Raw genomic sequence first — 16,018 nt, 5'->3', positions numbered from 1 at the left:
ATTAATGGTGAACTTTGGAGGTTCTTGAATTTGGATGTCGGAGCTTAGGGTTTTCTTTTTGAGGGAATTTGATGAAATATAATACATAATACTTCTAATAGGCTTTAATATAAGGTTTGGATGGATTTTGGGTGAGGAGGAATGACCAAAACGCCCCTAAAAATCAAATAAATCTCAAATCTGTCCTTTGGTGGACTGTTTTGATAGTCTGAAGCAGATCAACCATAAAGTTTTACTCCGATATCCAAATTGGATTAAACTAATTTCATTAGAAAGAGGACTCTCATATCTTTCCGTTGATATATAGTATCTCATCCAAATCATTGTGTACGAGAAGATATGATCGTTTGAAGTTGACCCAAAAATTCACTTTTGGTAGGCTGAAGTAGATCGACCATAACTTTTTGCTCCGATAGACAAATTGGATGAAAACAATTTCATTGGAAAGAGGACTCACAGAGCTTTCCGTTGATATATAGTAGTCACTTAGATCATTATGTACAAGAAGTTATGATCATTTAAAGTTAGAGCAAAAATACGCCAGGCCTCAGTACTTTTTTTCCTGCACGTTTTACTGTTCATAGTTCGATCGGGATGGTCGTAGTTCGATCAGAATAGTCGTAACTCATCGCTCGAGTGTCCGCTTTTTATGATCTACATATCGTTGGAAAGCTTATTCGATACTCTACGTAATGGTAGGTCAACATCTTAGAAATACTACACAAAAAATTTATGGATCTCTCTAAAGCGTAGAACTCGATACGTTTCTCACAAAATCTTTACGAAGAAAATTTTCCGGGGTATTACATTAACTCAGGGAAAGTTAGAATATAATGCCTGTCCAAAATTAGTCAAAACTACATATACATATTAAAACATATATATAGGATGTCGGGATTAGATAAGGGTCATGAACATGAAAGTTTTATAACCATTAACGTGGAATATGTATCTCGATCAGTCCTAAATGTACCCATAGGCCGGGTTCAACTCGCCCTGCTGAAAGGGCCCCATTGCATGTTAGTTGCATAAACCGATAAAATTCTGAGGGAAAACAAAAGCCATAATGGGCAATAGCCATCCAAAATATATGTATCAAGTGTATATGAAGCACATGGTCATATAGACCCCCAACACCGACAAACATAGTTTCCAGTGTTTGTCCTCCCGTGACATACACCTTTGCAGTGAGAGACACAACTCCCTTTAAGCCCAAATTTAAACACTTTGCACATAGTTCCAACCATTAACCCAGTAGTCATTTATTAAGGCATTTACCACTTGGTATCGTCATACCAATGTACTTTCAAGCTAAATTAGACATGCCAAACCAATCCACAAAATCACATTGACTCCCAAGTTCCATTTAAAATTCAAACCATCGCCACCAAGGCCATCCAAATCTATTTTATATCAATTTATCCATTAATGCAATGCACAGGGTTCAAAAACAAGTTAAGCCATGCAATTATCCATATTCAAACCAAGATTATGAAGTGGGTTAAGGCTAATGCCAATTCAAAGACAAAATTTAACCAATTTGGGGAAACCCATGTCCCCCATTCCAACCATTTAAGCAATGTATAAATTCAGTCCCAAAAATATTAATTTAAAGCAAGAATAAAAGATTCAAAACAAAGGCAAGTAATTCAATCAGTAATGACAAAAAACCCTCATTCCAATTTCAAAATTGACAATTTAAATCATATGAAAATCCATTCAATTCATGTCATAATGTAAAATTAAAGTTTAGGGAAGAGAAATATGGATTAAACATACAAGAAATTGAACTCAATTTAATGTTTGGATCCCAGAGTAGTGATTTCTTGAAAAATAACCTTGAGCTTTCTTGGGTGGAGAGTTAAAGATGAGTAAAGTAGATTTTGATCTTTGAAAAATAAAGGAAAAAGGACACTTTTATGTTTATAAGTCGTAGAAAGGGTGAAAAGACCAAAATCCCCTCACCCGAAGGGGAAAAAACAAAATGGACGAAATTAACCCATTAGCATGGCATGGCATTATCGTGAAGGGTAGCCTCCATGCCACGCTAATATCGTAGAAGCTAACCTATGTGGCACAGCAATATGATGGACCCTCACTTCCTCGAGGTCCCAGAATGACCCTGAACCCATTTTAAGAAATCCAAAACTTTACCAAAACAACCTTATTAACATTCCTAAACATAATCCAAGTCAAAATTTAACATTATGAATGTCTGAGGGAAAAAAATAAAAAGATTGAAATTGTAAATGGTCTTACATTATACCTCCTCCCCTTAATATCATTTGTTCCCGAATGATGAGCTAGGACACTTTTAGCACGAGAATAGGGAGAATACAAAAGAATCAAATGACAAACTCATAAAGTGACAACAGGAAAGTGAAACTCATACCTTAAGCACTTTCATCTGGCATGGGAAACAAGAAAGGATACTTGTCCTTCATATCTTTCTCATTTTCCCATGTAGACTCTTCTACCTTTTGATTTCTCCATAAGACGTTCATCGAGGCTACATCCTTTGTTCTTAATCTATGAACTTGCCCATCCTATGTATCAATCTGGACTTCATTATTAGGTAAGGAATTCATAACACTAACATCTTCAATAGGCACTATCAAGGAAGGATCACCCACACAAATTTCCAGCATGGACACAGGGAAGACGGGATAAATAGAACCTAAATTCATAGGAAAATTCAACATATAAGAAATATTCCCATTTCTCTAAACATCTGATATGGACCAATGTAATAGGATTGAGCTTTCCCTTCTTCCCAAATCTCATGAATCCTTTTATAGGAGAAACCTTCAAGAAGACCCAATCACTAAATACTCCAAATCTCCTCCTCACATCCGCATAAGACTTTTGGAAACTCTGAGTAGTCTTAAGTCTTTATCTAATTACCTTCACCTTCTCCATGGCTTGGGGAAGTAAGGAACAAATAACCTAGTCACACCTACCTCAAACAATCAAGTAGGAGACTTACACCTCATACTATAAAGACCTTCAAAAGGAGCCATCTAACTGCTCGATGATATCTATTGTTATAAGCAAACTCAATTAAAGGAAAATAATCAACCCAACTTCCCTTTGAATCAATCACACAGGCCCTTAGCATATCCTCTAAAGTCTGAATAGTCCCTTTTATTTGTCTATCCATTTGAGGGTGAAAAGCGGTGGTAAGGATCACCTGAGTACCTAAATCTCTCAAAAATAAATGTGGAAGTGAGTTAAAAATGGCGTATCTCAGTCTGAAATAATGGACGCTAGCGCACCATGAACCTTCACAATCTCCTGAATGAACACAGTAGCATAATGCTTTCCTGAGTAGTTAGTCTTGAAAGGAAAGAAGTGAGCAGACTTAGTCATTCTATTCACAATGACCCAAATGGAATCATATTAATTTTGGAACCGTGAAAGACTTGTAATGAAATCCATATAAATAATCTCTCACTCTTACGAAACACATACTACAAGATCATATGGTCTTAATAAATATCCATATGCACCCCATACAGATAATGTCACAAAATTTTCAATGCAAAAAACATAGCAACCAACTCTAGACCATGAGTTGGATAATTGCTCTCATTATCCTTAAGCTCCCTAGAAGCATAGGCTATGACCATACCATGCTGCATCAAAACACAACCTAGTACCACATGAGACGCATCATTAAACACCACAAAGTCATTAGTACCCTTAGGTAGGGTCAATACTAGCAAAGAAGTCAACTTATCCTTCAACTTCTCAAAACTACCTTCATAAGCATATGAGCACAACTTCTTAAAACTGCCTTCATATTCATTTGACCACAAAAACTCAACCTTCTTTTAAGTTAAATTCATCAATAGAACAGTAATAGATGAGAAACTCTCCACTAACCTCCTATAATAGCCAGCTAGGCCCAAGAAACTCCAAATATCAGTTGGAGTCATGGGTCCAGGCTATTTCTTAACTGCCTCAAATTTTTTTGGATCTACCTTGATCCCCTCATTAGAAACAACATGCCGTAATAAAGTCACAACTCTTAGCCAAACTTCACACTTAGAAAATTTTGCATACAACTTCTTCTCCTCAAGAGTCTTCAAATCAATTCGGAGGTAATTAGTATGATTCTCCTTACTTTTAAAGTACACCAAGATATCATAAATGAAGACTATCAAAAACAAGTCCAAAAACAAGTGGAGGACTCAACTTCATAATCTGGCCAACATTTATGGCCTCAGAAAATGGAATATCAGATGCACCACGCTCAGCCTGAGAAGCCACCAACTGAGCAATCATATGAATCGACTGACAAAACTTTGCTTTCGTCATGTTTGCTTGAGAAGGACTAGAAAGAACCTATGGAACTCCAGAATAATAAAGGACTGGACCCCTAGACTGAGTATGGATCCCCTGAGTAGAACGTGTCCCATAAACATTATCCCCAGTTGGGCCAGGGAGTTTTCATGAACTTAAGATCATTGAGGCATGATCTGAAAGGCGAACCAACAGGAACTAGAGAAGATTCTAGATCTTAGAATCCAATCTTGAAAATAGAACACAAAGGATAGAAACATTCCTAAATGCGTTGTAGCCTCTTACTTATGAGTAAGGCACGCTACACACCCTTAAGAGAGACTCTACTAGACATGATTTTGTGGACTCCCAATTGACCTTGAACCTAAATCTATGATACCAACTTAACACGGCCCAAACCAGGGAATTGTCGTAACGGGCATCTCAAGTCCAATTGGGATCGCAAACCACCCCCTTTACTTAACCCAGTCAACCATCATATACCTTGAGTCGGATGAATTTCAAAAATATAACAATACAGAATATTTGTACAAATCAAGGCTATGGGATAGGTCCACTATCGTGACCAACCCAAGCAAGTCCAACCACCCATTACCAACAAACTACCATAACTAAAATCAGAAAAATAACCAAGTTCATGTCCATATCATAACATAAGAGGATAGAATAATCATAAATTTAGTCAAACAATATCAACCCCAATGCCAATACCAATGCCAATACTAAGGCTAAAAGCACTACTGACACTGCCCATTCCAACCTATAGTAGTTCCACAAAGCCTCTAACTAAAAGGAAAGCAATATCCAGTTTAGACATGCCTCCCCAACCATAGACAAAATCAATATCCATAAAATAACCAAAGTACGAAAAGATTTCCATAATATGAAATAAAGACTTCAGAAGTATGGAAGCTCACCACTTTAATCCAATAGCTATTCTGGAATTCAATCTCTAAGTAGGAGTAGCAGAATGGTTGGTTATTGCATCACGTGGGGATATACCTGCCTAAAGATGGGTTAGTGGGTGAATGCTAGCAAGAACTCAAGATAAGGATAAAGTAATGTCAAACTTTAAAACCAAACAAACAACCATATGCACACATATCTATACATATATACATCTATAATCCATGGCGAGAAAAGAAATTGGGTTTAGCATGCATTTAAAACCATTAACCTGGGTATATGTAGCTTAACCATCCTAGAACAACCAACGGGCTATATAGGTCCAATGTAACCCCTGAAAGGGTCCCGACATGTGTAGTCGCATGAACCAAAGATACCATAGGAATAGAGGATTCTCAAATACCTTTTACTCTCCATGATACATATATACAAGTGTAACTTAGGGGATTCCCATGTACCCTATATGGTCATCATGAACAGTCCTCATGTTGGAAAATATGAGTTTCCAGTGTCCGTCTATTGGATCCACTCCTTCACGGTTAGCTATCATACTCAGCCCTTATTGCCCAAATAAAACTATTTCAATACAACCTAGACACCCATTCCATTTATGATTAACCAAGGCTATTATAAGTGGTATCTTCATATGGAATATAGCTTGCAAGCAATGTCCTCAGCAAATTTTTTAGAGAAAGAAGGATTCCTACGTACCCATAGATTACATCATCTAGTTGCTTGGTGGATTCCCATATACCCCACAAGTAGGTTCATTACTTAGTTTGCTTGGGGGATTCCCTTGTACCCCACAAGAATGTTCAATTAACCCTAACCATGACCACCAATACCTTACCATTTTACCATTCCAAGCCATTTAAAAAACTTATACTATTTAGGGATCCGTTACTAAGTTATACCATGTAATAGTTCTATTAAATGTCCAAAAACATAGTAGAAGAATTCTTATAGGCATTTTATAAAAGACATTGGGGGCATAGTGTTTCCAAAACAAAAATAGAGTACCAATTAACCATTCCCATGCAACCAATTCTCCAAACCACCATTAAAACATGTAATTTCATAATTAAAACATGGGATAACCATAACCAAACATTTATAACTAAAACCCCTAATATATATTTGAAAAAATAAAACCATACAACAATTATGCCATGAAAACAATTCATAAAACATGCCTTTACTTGGACCTAATAATCAGGGAGGAGTATATTGCCTTGGATTACGAAGAAGATGAAGGGAAACCACCCTTACAAGTGCCAATTTGATTCTATTGACAAAACCTTTGCCTTCCTTAACCCAAGAGCCTTTAAGAGAATTTGAGAGAGTTTCTAAGTGTTTAAGTGATTGCAAATAGGTTAAATGAAGCCCCAAAAGGTGTTTTAAGTTATGGGGTCACAAAGAGTTATAAGGGGAAATATCTAGCTTACCCCCAACTTAAACTATATAAAGCCCCCATAGGTGGGTACGGTTCCACCATACCATCCGTACAGTAGGGTACGAGTGTTACCCTTACTCGTACCTTAGGCCTCACCTTGGACCCCTATACTAGTCAACATACTACTATGCAAGCACAACCATATCTAAGGGTACGACTAGTACCCTTAACCCATACCCATAACAGATCTAGGAGGGGTAGACATTGTCCAACATATGAGTTGGACAATACGACTCGTAGCCCATCTCACGACCCATGGTGAGATACTCGTACTCAGATCCAAGTTACTTTACTAAATTTTATTTTATGTGAAGTAAAACCCAACCATATGACCCATCAACAAACATACAACTCATACCCACCTAAGTCTTACCTATTCTAGAAACTCAACCACCCAACACCATCTAACACTGGACAATATACGATCGGACCATGCAAACTGTACCCTATTATACGACTAGTACCCCAACTATTATGATGTCCAAAAGCTAAAAACCTAGCAAAATTTTCTAAGGACTAAAACCCAGGGTGTTTCAGTCCCTCTACTAGGATCATTCATCCCCGAATGACGGACAGGGTAGTACAAGCAAGAGTTACACCCTAAAATGACCATTCCAACCTTTAACTAAGTTAGAAAACAAAGATATAAGAAAATCAGCCTTCCTTGAACCAAGTTAGAAAACAAAGATGTGATACTCAATCCTTCTGCATGACTATTCGGAGCAAAAGATAAATACGGATACTTGGAATTTATGTCCTCTTCCTTTTCCCAAGTAGCTTTTTCCATATTGTGGTTCTGCTATAAAACCTTAATCAAAGCTACATCCTTGGTCCGTAATCGATGAACTCGCCAATCTAATATCTTAACTGAGATCTCTTCATAGGACAGAGAATCTGAGATACCCAATCCTTCCAAGGAAACAACTGATAAAAGATAACCTATATATTTCCTCAACATAGAGACATGAAATAACGTATCAATGGAACTCAAACTAGAAGGCAAATTAAATTCATATACAACATTACCAAACCTCTTCATAACCACATAAGGACCAACATACCGGGGACTGAGCTTCCCCTTTTTCCCAAATTGCATTACTCTCTTCATGGGCAATACTTTAGGAACACTCTATCCCCAACATCAAACTCTAAGTCCCTGTGTATTACATATTCATAAGACTTTTGAATACTTTGGGAAGCCTTAAGCCTTTCCCGAATCACCTTTACCTTCTTCATAGCCTGATAGACCAAGTCTGGACCAAAAATATCCGTCTCACCAAGTTTAAACCATCCAATAAGAGATTTATACCTCCTACCATACAATGCCTCAAAAGGGGCCATCCCAATACTAGAATGGTAGCTATTGTTCTAGCAAAATCTGTAAGAGGTAGATGCTCAACCTAATTACCACCATAATAAATCACACATGCATGAAGCATATCTTTCGATATATGAATAGTCCTTCTGCTAGCCCATCCATCTGTGGGTGAAAAGCAGTACTCAGACTAAACTTAGTCCCCAACCCTTTCTGAAATGCCCGCCAAAAGTGAGATGACAATTGAGTACCATGATCATAGATAATCAAAACAAGTACCCATGCAGCTTCACAGTCTCATAAAGATACAACCTCCCATAATCCTACCCTAAAAATTTAGTCCTTACTAGCAAAAAGTGAGTCGACTTTGTCATCCTATCGATGATGACCCAAATCGAATCCAATTGATTTTGAGACCAAGGAAGACCGATAATGAAATCCATGTTGATTACTTCCCAGTTCCATTTAGGCAATCCAATCTCCTAATACAACCCTCCAAGCCTTATGTGCTCAACCTTTACTTCTTGGTACCCCATACACTTGGCTTCAAAGTTAACCACATCCCTCTTCATACTATTCCACCAATACATATCTTTAAGGTCATGTTACATTTTTGTCAAATCAGTATGAACAACATAGTGCGATCCATGCTCCTAAACCAATATCCTTTCACGCAAACCATCGATGTAAAGAGCACATAACCACCCTTGGTATTGTAAGGTACCATAACCACTAATCTCAAATACCATTACCTTTTTCCTACCTTCATCACCCTTGATTTTCATCAAGATAGGATCTAGTATTTGCTTATCTTTGATCATTGCCCAATACACGACCGCACCACTTTCTATACCATCACACCACAATCCTTCGAGTCTAGAAAATGAACCCTAAGATTAGCCAAGAAGTGAATATCTTTCACTAACTGTCGTTTTTCCTTTTCCACATAAGCCAAACTTCCCATGCATAACCTATTAAGAGCATCAACAACCATGTTAGCTTTACTTAGGTGGTTGTAAAGACTCATATATAGTCCTTAAGAAGCTCAAGCCATCTCTTTTACCTAAAATTAAGCTCCCTCAGAGTGAACACATACTGTAAACTCTTATGATCTAAGAAGATATCCACATACACTCTATACAAATAGTGTCTCCAAATCTTTAATGCAAACACCACTGCTAAAAGCCCAAATTAGGAGTAGGATAACTCCTATCATGCACTTTCAACTGCCTGGAAGCATAGTCTGTCACCTTGCCATGCTGCATAAAAATACAACTAAGTCCTACCTAGGATGCATCACAATAAACAACAAACCCCTCATTGCCTTCAAGAAAGGTCAAAACTAGAGCTGAACTTAGCTTATCCTTCAGCTTCTCGAAACTTCCCTAACAATCATCTAACAACAAAAATTTTACTTTCTTCTGAGTTAACCTAGTCAAAGGGGCAGCTATAGAAGAAAAGCTCTCCACAAACCTCCTGTAATACCTAGCCAAACCTAAGAAGCTCAAAATATCAGTTGGAGTCATTGGTCTAGGCTACTTCTTAACCATCGCCACCTTTTATGGATCCCTTTATCCCCTTACTAGAAATAATATGACCAAAAAAAGTGACAATATTTAACCAGAACTCAATTTTGAGAACTTGGCATACAACTATTGTTCCCTCAAGGTCTGTAATACCACACGAAGGTAATTAACATAATCTATCTCACTCTTAGAATAAACAAGGTTGTCTTCTATAAACACAATCACAAACAGATCCAGAATTAGCAGAAAACCCTATTCATCAAATCTATAAACATTGTTGGAGTGTTGATCAACCCAAATAACATCACCAAGAACTCAAAGTGCCTATATCGAGTATGGAAAGTTGTCTTAGGGATATCCACCTCTATAATCTTAAGATGATGATACCGAGATAGAAAATCAATGTTGGAGAAAAACTTAGCACCTCCTTACCTTATTTGGTTGTCTATAATCAATACACATTCAAAGGAAACCATTCTTTTTATGCATGAATAATACTGGTGCACTCCATGGGGATACATTAGGATGGATGAAACCCTTATCCAAAAGATCCTTAAGTTGCTCCTTAAATCTGTTCAACTCAACCAGAGCCATTTTATATGGAGAAATAGATATAGGATGAGTGTCCAAAACAAAATAAATCCCAAACTCAATCTCCCTATCCAAAGAAACACCAGGAAGATCATCCGAAAAGACATCAGGAAACTCATTCACCACCAGAGTCAGTAAAGAAGGACCTTTCAAGTTAAGAGTCTTTGACCCAACTAGATGATAGAGACACCCCTTGTAAATTAATCTCCGAGCTCGAAGATACGATATAAACTTCTCCTAAGGAACTAAGGAATCACCCTTCTATTCAATAACCGGTTTACTAGCGAACTTAAAGACAGCTCTATGGATCAAACAATCTAAGGACGTATAGCACGAATGTAACCAATCCATACCCAAAATGACATCAAAATCTTTCATGTCTAATTTGAACAAGTCCACCAAAGTCTCCTTACTACCAATAGATACCACACATTCCTTATAGACTCTTTTAGTAACCACAGAGTCACCTACCAGGGAAGGAACAGAAAAAGGATCCAAAATAACCTCAAGATCGGAACTAAAATACAAAGCCATAAATGGGGTAACATAAGAAAGAGTGGACCGCAAATCAAGCAAGCAATGCATGCCATGAGAAAAGAGTTGCAACATACTAGTCACTACATTAGGTGATTCCATAGACTCCTGTCGGGTAGCAAGAGCATATAACTTATTTAGGCATATGCTGATACTAGAAGCAGAAACAGATCCAGAAGTGGCGCCCTTTGGGGCAAGAGCAGATGGAGATGCAACCAAAACCTTATTCACTCTTAAAGCAACCTTACCAACTAAATAATTTCTAAGTGTATGGCCTAGATGACCATAATTAAAGCACCTGTCCCTACCCTCATCACAAAAACCCTAATTTAACCAACCATAAAACATACAAGGAGAACACGATGAAGCTAAATGTGCCCCACTAGCTAGAGATTAAGCACCCTATGTCATGAAGCTATCACCACCCTATAGATGTCTATTACTCGATGTCTTCGAGTAAGGGGCACTAGCTATGGAGAAAGAATCAGAACTCCCCAACTTCTTCTTTGGCCACTTATCCCTATCCTTAATACTTTGATATTGACCACCCTACTCAGAGAACCTAAATTTGTTACCATGCCTTTCCCCTATCTCAACCTACTTTTTCTTTTCCTCCTCTACCTTATGTATATAAATAATCAACCAAGAGATATTTATGTCTTTGATCAGCAATGCAGTATTTCTTTCAAGGATCAACTCACGAGATAGTCCCAAGGCAAACTTTCTCATCCTTGTTCTCATATTAGACACCATTTTTTAGCATACCTAGACAGCTGGTGAAACTTCAAGGCATACTCCTTGACCGCATCTTCCCTTATTTTAGATTAATAAATCTCTCCGCTTTTTCTTTTCTCAACTCTTGGGGAAAGAAGCGGTCCAAAAATGCATTAGACAAAGTCTCCCACAAAGATGACTCATCAACATCACCCCTTGTCCTGCCCCATTCCTCGTACCATTGGTATGTACCATCCTTGAGCTGATAAGCGGGAAACTTCGCCCATTCCATATTAGTTTCAAGCATAATCCTTGAAATAGTTTCCATCTAATCTGGAAAACCAAAGGATCCTCCTCTACCTTAACACCAATAAAGGTTAAAGGACTCAACTTTATGAACTGGCCAACCCTTATAGCCTTAAAAAATATAATACTAGATGCACCATGCTTAGCTTAAGAAGTCTCCAACCGATCAATCATATGAATCGACAGATAAAACTCTACATTCATCACATTTGCTGAAGGAGGACTAGAAGGAATCGTGGAACTCCAGAATAATCAGGGACTAGATCCTTAAACCGAGTATGGATTACCTGAGTAGAATGTGTCCCATCAAAATTATCCCCAGTTGAGAAAGAAAAGTTTTCATGAACTTTAGATCGTTGAGACATGATCTGAAAGGTGAATAAACAGGAATTAGAGAAGATTCCAGAACTTAAACTTCAAGCTTGAAAATAAAACACAAAGGAGAGAAACATTCCTAAATGCCTTGTAGCCTCTCTCTTATGAGTATGGTGCTCTACACACCCTTAAAACAGAATCTACTGGACACGGCTTTGTGGACTCCCAAATGACCATGAACTTAAAGCTTTGATACCAACTAGACACGACTCAAACTAGGGCATTATCATAATGGGTATCTCAAGTCCAACTAGGACAGGAGACCACCACCATTACTCAACCCAACCAACCATTATATACCCTAACTTGGATAAATTCCACAAATATAACATGATAGCATATTTGTACCAATCTAGACTCTAGGATAGGTCCAGTACCGTGAGAAAATCAAGCAAGTCCAACCACATATTACCAACTAACTACCACAACCAAAACCAAAATAATAACTAGTTCCTACCCATAACATAACATAAGAGGATGAAACAAACATAAATTCAGTAAAACAGTATCAGCCGCAATACCAATACATATACTTAGGCTGACACCACTACTGACACCGCCCATTCCAATCTATAGTAGTTCCACAAAGACTCTAACTAAAAGAAAAGTAATATCTGATTGGAACATGCCCCCAATCATAGCAAAAACCAATATCCATAATATAACTAAAGTATGAAAAGATGTCCATGATATGAAATGGATCCTTCCGAAGTATGAAAGCTTACCACTTCAATCCAATAGTTGTTCACAAATCAGATAACTAAGTAGGAGGAGTAGAATGGTCGGTTCCTATATCGCATGGGGATATAGCCACCCAAAGATGGGTTAGCACGTGAACATAAGTAAGAACTTAGGATAAAAATAAGGTAATGCTAACCTTTAAAACAAAAAAACTACCATAGGCATACATATCCATACATATATACATATATAATCCATACCGAGAAAAGAAAACGAGTTTAGCATACATTTAAAACCATTAACCTAGGCATGTGTCACTTAACTATCCTAGAACCACACACCCACTATATAGGTCCAGTGTAACCCCCTAAAAGGTCCTCGATACGTGTAGCCGCACGATCCAGAGATGCCACAAGAGTAGGGGATTCCTAAGTACCCTTTGCTCTCATTGATACATATATATAAGTGTAACTTAGGGAATTCCCATACACCCATATGGTCATCAAGACCAATCCTTATGTCGGCAAATATGAGTTTCTAGTGTTTGTCCAGTGGACTCACACCTTTATAGTTAGCTATCACACCCCACCTTTATTGCCAAATTAAAACCATTTCCATACAACCTAGACCCTCATACTATTTATTATTAACAAATGTTATTAGAAGTGTTATCATCATACCAACTATAGCTTGTAAGCAATGTCCTTAGCTAATTTTTTAGAGTATAAGGGATTCCATATACCCATAGATTACATTATTTAATTGCTTGTGGGATTCCCATGTGTCTCATAAGTATGTTCATTACTTAGTTTTCTTGGGGGATTTCCTTGTACCCCACAAGGATGTTCAATTAACCATAACTAGGACCACTAATACTTTACCATTTAACCATTCCAAGACATTTAAACCATTTATAAAATTTAAGGTTCTATTACAAAGTTATACCATGCAATAGTTCCATTAAAAGTCCAACAACATAGTAGAAGCATTCTCATAGTCATTTCATCAAACATATTTAGGGCATAGTGTTTCCAAAACTAAAACCAAGTACCAATTAATCATTCTCATGCAACCTATTCTCCCAACCACTATTAAAATATGTAATTTTATAATTAAAATATGGGACAATCATAACCAAACATTTATAACCAAAACCCCCAATATATATTTGAAAATCCAAAACCATTTTATAATTATGCCATGAAAACAATTCATAAAACATAAATTTAGTTGGAACTAACAATGAGGGAGGAGTATCTTTCCTTGGATTATGAAGAAAAAGAGAAACCACCCTTACAAGTCCCAATTTGATCCTATTAATGAAACCCTAGCCTTTCTTGACCCAAAAAGCCTTTGAGAGAGTTTCTAAGTGTGTACGTGGTTGAAAATAGGTTAAATAAAGCCCCAAAAGGTTTTCTAAGTCTTGGGGTCCCAAGGATTTATAAAGCGAGATGTCTAAATTATCCCCAACTTAAACTATATAAAATCCCCGTAGGTGGGTACGGTTCCACCATACCATCCGTACCCTAGGGTACTAGTGGCACCTTTAGTAATGCACTAGGCCTAAACTTAGACCCCCAAACTGGCCAACATATGACCATGGAAGCCAAACCGTATCCAAGTGCATGACTAGTACCCTTAACTCATACCCATAATAGATCCAGGAGGGGTAGACACTGTCCAAAATATGAGTTAGACAATATGACTCATACCCCATCTCATGATCCATGGTAAGCTACTCGTACTCAAATTTAAATTACTTTACCAAGTTTCAGATTAAGTGAAGGAAAACCCAACCATACAACCCATCACCAACCATACAACTCGTACCCACCCAAGTCATACCAATTCCAGAAACTCAACCTCCCAACACCACCCAATACTAAACAACATACGACTGGACCATACTTGTAATACCCCGCATATTTCTAAGCTAGGAAGTGAATAAGTATTCCTAAGTATGAAATCTCCTATCCTATGATTCATACTTTAGTACATGACTTACAATGAATATCCTAGTGATAGGATAGCTTATGATGAATTAAGCATGGTCATATGTCACTTAAGGTAATACAAACTAAGAGTTTTTGAATCCATCAAGTTTTAGTGTTTGATTTTGCAAAAGTCATCTTTGAACGAGTATAACTTGATGTTAATGTGGTATTTTAGCTGATTTAGACCCACCTAATTGTATAGAATCGAATTAGCTTTACAACGATACCAATTTTGCCTTAATCCAATGCCCGAGCAAAAAGTTATGCCTATTTTCGTGAGAGATAGTAAGCATAGGCTATTGGTTAGGCGCCGCCCAACCCAAGCATAGGCGATTGGTTAGGCGCCGCCCAACCCAAGCATAGGCAATTGGTTAGGCGCCGCCTAACCTAGCTTAGGCAATCACTTGGGCACTGCCTAAGTCAATTCCCGGTGCCAAAAACACTCCATTTTGAGTTATTTTAAGGGTAATTAAGTCTTTTAACACTCCTTACACATCCTTAAACTTAACCCTACAAAATATATAGCTTATAAACATATTAAAAACCTATTATCATCTTAAAGCTCATCATCCAAGAGCTCTAAAAGAGAAAAAAAACTAGGGTTGTGTAACTAAGCTTGAAGATCCGATTTCAAGGAAATTCCTCCGTCAATCATCAAGAATCTTTCCTTCTAAGGTATGCATGAGGTTATTTATAGATCCATTTCATCTATAAATCTCAAAAACCCTATTTTTTATTATAAAGTATGATTTCTATATTGTTGGGTGTTGATGATCATGTTGTTGATATTGGGTGATTCCCAAGATGGAATCTTTATATGTTTTTATGAATTCATGATATCATATGAGTTGGAAACATGTAAATTTGGTTGTTCATTATGTATAATTTGATGATTTCACCCATTATTAAGATGTGCATGTAAGGTGTTTGATAAAATGCCTAAGAAACTAGAAACCATGCAATATAGATAAATTGTGACTAAGTGAAGGATTCATGATATGCCCTTATGTTCCAATGACTTCTATGTTGATAATGTGCCTTGCAAATGTTGTTGGAATACTCATGAACTATTCTTATGATATTATGATATGTTTACTTGCAAATCCTACTTATGAACAAGATGTATGATAACCATGCAATCCACATGAACTTCCATGCTATTGGTATGTGTTGCCAATGTGATTATGCAATGAACATGATATTAAGATTGTGCAAGTACTTCCATGTGATATAAAATCCTTTCCATGCAATACATTGTTGATAACCATGCTTAGTATGAGATCCCTACTTATAATATCATAAGTAGGGATCTCATACT

Source organism: Capsicum annuum, chromosome 4 (genome assembly GCF_002878395.1).
Source record: "Capsicum annuum cultivar UCD-10X-F1 chromosome 4, UCD10Xv1.1, whole genome shotgun sequence".
Lineage (NCBI taxonomy): Eukaryota > Viridiplantae > Streptophyta > Magnoliopsida > Solanales > Solanaceae > Capsicum > Capsicum annuum.
Note: the sequence above shows the minus strand (reverse complement) of the source record.